The sequence below is a fragment of the Triticum aestivum genome, chromosome 3D, assembly GCF_018294505.1.
Source record: "Triticum aestivum cultivar Chinese Spring chromosome 3D, IWGSC CS RefSeq v2.1, whole genome shotgun sequence".
Lineage (NCBI taxonomy): Eukaryota > Viridiplantae > Streptophyta > Magnoliopsida > Poales > Poaceae > Triticum > Triticum aestivum.
The window spans coordinates 3903537-3909962 of NC_057802.1; positions in this window are offsets into that span (position 1 = coordinate 3903537).

Here is a 6426-nt window from a genome sequence, read left to right on the forward strand (position 1 = left end):
CGGTGAACATTTCAAAAAAAACTATTTTGAAATAAACAATATAAATTACTTAATAACTATGTTTGAGAAACTCACATAGTGGTAGAATTGGAAGTGTATCAACAAGGACCCAAATGTCCATATTGTCTTGGGCAATGTCAGGATCGCCAAGATCCATCGTGACAAGCATACCCTCATGAAAATCATACATCTTGCAAAGTGCTTCCCAATTCGGGCAACCAAAATGGGTAAGGCTCTCAGAATTGTATAGATTTACATCAAGATCCATACCATGATGGGTCCTTAGGTGAATTATCTTTGTTTCCATACTTTCATGATCTTCAAAATCCATCCTCTCCAAAACATAGCGTCTTGCATGGCATGGGATAAGCTAGTCGAATTGTAAAAGACGAAAATTAGAGGTTGAAGTAGCAGAAGTCGTGCTTAATTATGAAAAAAACACTTGTCGTCGTTGCGTACCGTTTCAACATCGAAGGTCTCCTGGAGCTTAATGCTGAAGCGCCGACTTTCTACCAGGTGAGGCCTGTCACACAGACCCCGGTCGTCGCCGCACCAGTCGCACTCCGTCGGGAGACTTTCGTCGTCCGACGACGACATCGACGACATTTCCTATATTCATAATCAAAGATTAAACTTGTACAATTAAATATGTGTACTAACAAAAGTAAATTAGATCATTATTATTCATCACGGGTTGACTATCGGTCTGTCTTATCTTTTCTTGAAAACTTTCAGCTCACGTGGTGTATATATTCGACCATTGGTGATGGTCGCTCCTCCTTTCATCCCCGAGTGCATTACACCAAAATGTCTAGCACGCGGAAACGAAGGAGAAGCGACCCCCACGACAACAGTCAGGATTTTTTGTCCTGTCATATATGGTGGAGACTCTCCCTCACTGATTCCTCTCTGACATTTGCGACCGTCGGTGATGGTCGTTACTCCTCCTTCCCCTAGTGCATAAGAATGGTCTAGCACAAGGAGAAGAAGGAGAAACGACCCCCACGACAACAGTCGGGATTCTTCATCCTCTCTCATATATGGTGGACACACTCCCTCACTGATTCCTCTCAGACATTTGCGACCGTCGGTGATGGTCATTCCTCCCTTCCTTCCCGTGCATTACCAAAAGGTCTATCACGAGAAAGAAGAGGAGGAACGACCCCCACGACAACAGTCGACATTCTTCTTCTCTCATGTATGGTGGAGTCCCGACAGACTTAAAGTCAACCCGAAATGTCGTTCAATTATCTCCAATTTGAGCATTCAATTATCTCCAATTTTAGTATTCAAATTAGCATGCATTCAAAAAGCAAAACTAAATCATCTCTTGTGTCCGTACATCTTCGAATATTATCACTAATACATCTCGAATAGTATCATACATAAAACATCACTAATACAGCTAGAACCCTAGTGAACGACGGGTATCGGCGCGGACGGTGGACACCCTTAGAAAAGGAACCATCACAGGATCATAGCACCAGTGAGATCCCTGAAGAACTTGCCACGTATTGGAAAACCTGCCCTCCAACGCAACCATGTAGCGACAGACGTGCTCGTCCTCCTCACCGACACGGTAACGTACCACCTCCGCGGTGGACGAAAGCCTCTGCACTGTCACTGGCCCACGCGACTGCCACCAAAGAACGTCTGGGTCGACGACGGGCTGCCTTCTCACCAAGCTGCGCCCCCCGGAAGGTAGCACCTCCCAGTACCAGCCCGGCGGAGCCCAGTCCCGAAATTGGCCCCTCTGATCAAGCAGGCCTCCTCCGCCGAGTCGACGACGAGGATGCGGGATAGGCATCGTCGACGTCGAGAACAAATTCTTAATTATGAAAACAAAATTCATAAACACTTCGCGATATATCGAGCAATGACATAGAAAAAATACCCTATGTTTTTCCGGACTATCATTGAATTCCCATTCTAGAAAATCACAAGCACTCGATATGTCCTACATTGTAGCACAAGTCGTGCTAAAATTCACGAAAAAAATTCGGCATGACCTTTGCTAAAAACAGGACATATCGAACGCCTGAAATATGCCGGAACGAAAACGAATCAACATTCCGGCAAAACATAGGCCACTCGGAGATACATTGCAAACAAGAACACCAAGACATCCTCTATATTCAGAATGCATCATCATCTACATCAATGACATGACGACTAGCACTAGCATTTTCATCATCGGTATTTACAACACATTATCATCTATATCAACAACATGGGGATTTGGCTATTCTCACCTAGAGGTCTTAGGGGGTCGGCGATGGGGACGACTGCGGGATGAGGCAGGCAAATACTTGATTTCTGCATAAACAAAATATATTCTATCAACATGTATCTGACTTTTCTAGGGAATTTTTGCAACAGCGGTAAACTTTGTGTTTTGAAACAGCAACATGTATACTTGCAAAATAAGCATGGTAAAGGCTATCCTTGACATTTTTATTGAAAATAGAGATGCAAAACATTATTCTAAATAACAGCAAGCAAATACTAACAAAAGAAAATGACGCTCCAAGCAAAACACATATCATGTGGTGAATAAAAATATAGCTCCAAGTACAGTTACCGATGGACGAAGACGAAAGAGGGGATGCCTTCCGGGGCATCCCCAAGCTTAGGCTCTTGGTTGTCCATGAATATTACCTTGGGGTGCCTTGGGCATCCCCAAGCTTAGGCTCTTGCCACTCCTTATTCCATAGTCCATCGAATCTTTACCCAAAACTTGAAAACTTCACAACACAAAACTCAACAGAAAATCTTATGAGCTCCGCCAGTATAAGAAAATAAATCACCCCTTTTGGTACTGTTGTGAACTTATTCTAAATTCATATTGGTGTAATATCTACTGTATTCCAACTTGTCTATGGTTCATACCCTCCGATACTACTCATAGATTCATCAAAATAAGCAAACAACACATAGAAAACAGAATCTGTCAAAAACAGAACAGTCTGTAGTAATCTGCATCAAACGCAAACTTCTGGAACTCAGAAAAATTGCAAAAATAGGACGACCTAGATAATTTGATTATTGATCTACTGCAATTAGAATCAGTATTTTATCACTTTCTGGTGATTTTTAACAATTGTTTTCGTGAGCAGAAAGTTTCTGTCTTTTTCAGCAAGATCAAATAATTATCATCCAAGAAGATCCTATAGGTCTTACTTGGAACAAACACTAATTAAATCATAAAACCACATATAACCAGAGGCTAGATGATTTATTTGTTACTAAACAGGAACAAAAAGCAAGGAACGAAAATAAAATTGGGTTGCCTCCCAACAAGCGCTTACGTTTAACGCCCCTAGCTAGGCATGATGATTTCAACGATGCTCACATAAAAGATAAGAATTGAAGCATAAAGAGAGCATCATGAAGAATATGACTAGCACATTTAAGTCTAACCCACTTCCTATGCATAGGGTTTCTGTGAGCAAACAACTTATGGGAACAATAATCAACTAGCATAGGAAGGCAAAACAAGTATAACTTCAAAACTTTTAACACATAGAGAGGAAACTTGATATTATTGCAATATGTAGAAGCATATGATCCTCTCTCATAATAATTTTCAGTAGCATCATGAATGAACTCAACCATATAACCAGCACATAAAACATTCTTTTCATGATCTACAAGCATAGAAATTTTATTACTCTCCACATAAGCAAATTTCTTCTCATGAATAGTAGTGGGAGCAAATTCAACAAAATAACTATCATGTGAAGCATTATCCAATTGAAAATTAAAATCATGATGACAAGTTTCATGGTTATATTTATTATTTATAGCATACGTGTCATCACAATAATCATCATAAATAGGAGGCATGCTTTCATCATAATAAATTTGCTCATCAAAACTTGGGGAACTAAACATATCATTTTCATCAAACATAGCATCCCCAAGCTTGTGGCTTTGCATATCATTAGCATCAAGGATATTCAAAGAATTCATACTAACAACATTGCAATCATGTTCATCATTCACATATTTTATGCCAAGCATTTTATGTAATTCTTCTTCTAGTACTTGAGCACAATTTTTCTTCTCATCATTTTCACGAAAGACATTAAAAAGATGAAGCATATGAGGCACCCTTAATTCCATTTTTTTAGTTTCCTTTTATAGGCTAAACTAGTGATAAAACAAGAAACTAAAAGATTCGATTGCAAGATCTAAAAATATACCTTCAAGCACTCACCTCCCCGGCAACGGCGCCAGAAAAGAGCTTGATGTCTACTACGCAACCTTCTCCTTGTAGACGTTGTTGGGCCTCCAAGTGCAGAGGTTTGTAGGACAGTAGCAAATTTCCCTCAAGTGGATGACCTAAGGTTTATCAATCCGTGGACGCGTAGGATGAAGATGGTCTCTCTCAAACAACCCTGCAACCAAATAGCAAAGAGTCTCTAGTGTCCCCAACACACCCAATACAATGGTAAATTGTATAGGTGCACTAGTTCGGCGAAGAGATGGTGATACAAGTGCAATATGGATGGTAGATATGGGTTTTTGTAATCTGAAAATATAAAAACAGCAAGGTAACTAATGATAAAAGTGAGCACAAACGGTATTGCAATGCGTTGAAACAAGGCCTAGGGTTCATACTTTCACTAGTGCAAGTTCTCTCAACAATAATAACATAATTGGATCATATAACTATCCCTCAACATGCAACAAAGAGTCACTCCAAATTCACTAATAGCGGAGAACAAACGAAGAGATTATGGTAGGGTACGAAACCACCTCAAAGTTATTCTTTCTGATCGATCTATTCAAGAGTCCGTAGTAAAATAGCACGAAGCTATTCTTTCCGTTCAATCAATCATAGAGTTCGTACTAGAATAACACCTTAAGAAACAAATCAACCAAAACCCTAATGTCACCTAGATACTCCAATGTCACCTTGAGTATCCGTGGGTATGATTATACGATATGCATCACACAATCTCAGATTCATCTATTCAAACCAGCACAAAGTATTTCAAAGAGTGCCCCAAAGTTTCTACCGGAGAGTCAAGACAAAAACGTGTGCCAACCCCTATGCATAAGTTCACAAGGTAACTGAACCTGCAAGTTGATCACCGAAACATACATCAAGTGAATCATGTGATATCCCATTGTCACCACAGATAAGCACATGCAAGACATACATCAGGTGCTCTCAAATTCTTAAAGACTCAATCCGATAAGATAACTTCAAAGGGAAAACTCAATCCATTACAAGAGAGTAGAGGGGGAGAAACATCATAAGATCCAACTATAATAGCAAAGCTCGCGATACATCAAACACATAGCTACTGGTACATACCCTCAGCCCCGAGGGTGAACTACTCCCTCCTCGTCATGGAGAGCGCCGGGATGATGAAGAAGGCAACCGGTGAGGGATCCCCTCTCCGGCAGGGTGCCGGCACAGGGTCCCGATTGGTTTTTGGTGGCTACAGAGGCTTGCGGCGGCGGAACTCCCGATCTATTGTGTTCTCCGATGTTTTTAGGGTATATGGACATATATAGGCGAAAGAAGTCGGTCAAGGGAGCCACAAGGGGCCCACGAGGGTGGGGGCGCGCCCAGGGGGTAGGGCGCGCCTCCCTGCCTCGCGGCTTCCTCGAAGCTTCCCTGACGTCTACTCCAAGTCTCCTGGATTGCTTCCGTTCCAAAAATAACTCTCCCGAAGGTTTCATTCCGTTTGGACTCCGTTTGATATTCCTTTTCTTCGAAACATTGAAATAGGCAAGAAAACAACAATTTGGGCTGGGACTCCGGTTAATAGGTTAGTCCCAAAAATAATATAAAATAGCATATAAATGCATATAAAACATCCTAGATGGATAATATAATAGCATGAATACTTCATAAATTATAGATACGTTGGAGACGTATCAGCATCCCCAAGCTTAATTCCTGCTCGTCCTCGAGTAGGTAAATGATAAGAGAATTAATTTATGAAGTGTGAATGCTAGCAGGTGCACAAGTTTGATCAATGATAATTTCAATCACCTTTTCTAGCATCATTATATGTCATAACAGTAGCTCAACTCATAAAAACTTTTCATGATCAAGTAACAAGCTATTCGCATGTTAAAGCATAGACCATAAACTTTCTTGAAAACTAACAAACTATGTTCTCAGTCATCAAACAATTGCAATTCATCTTATTTTCAGGAAGGGTCTATGTCAGAGCTTTGATTTAGCAAACTCCACATACTCAACTATCACATAGTCTTCCATGATTGCTACCACTCAAAGCATATTTTTAGAACAAATAGTATTCATCGAACACAGATAAAGATAGGGGCTTAATGTTTCGCCTCCCAACCTTTTACCTCAAGGGTAACGTCAACAATAATAATTCATGCTCAAATATATTTGAATGGACATATATGCTTAGATCTTTCTCCACCACATGATGC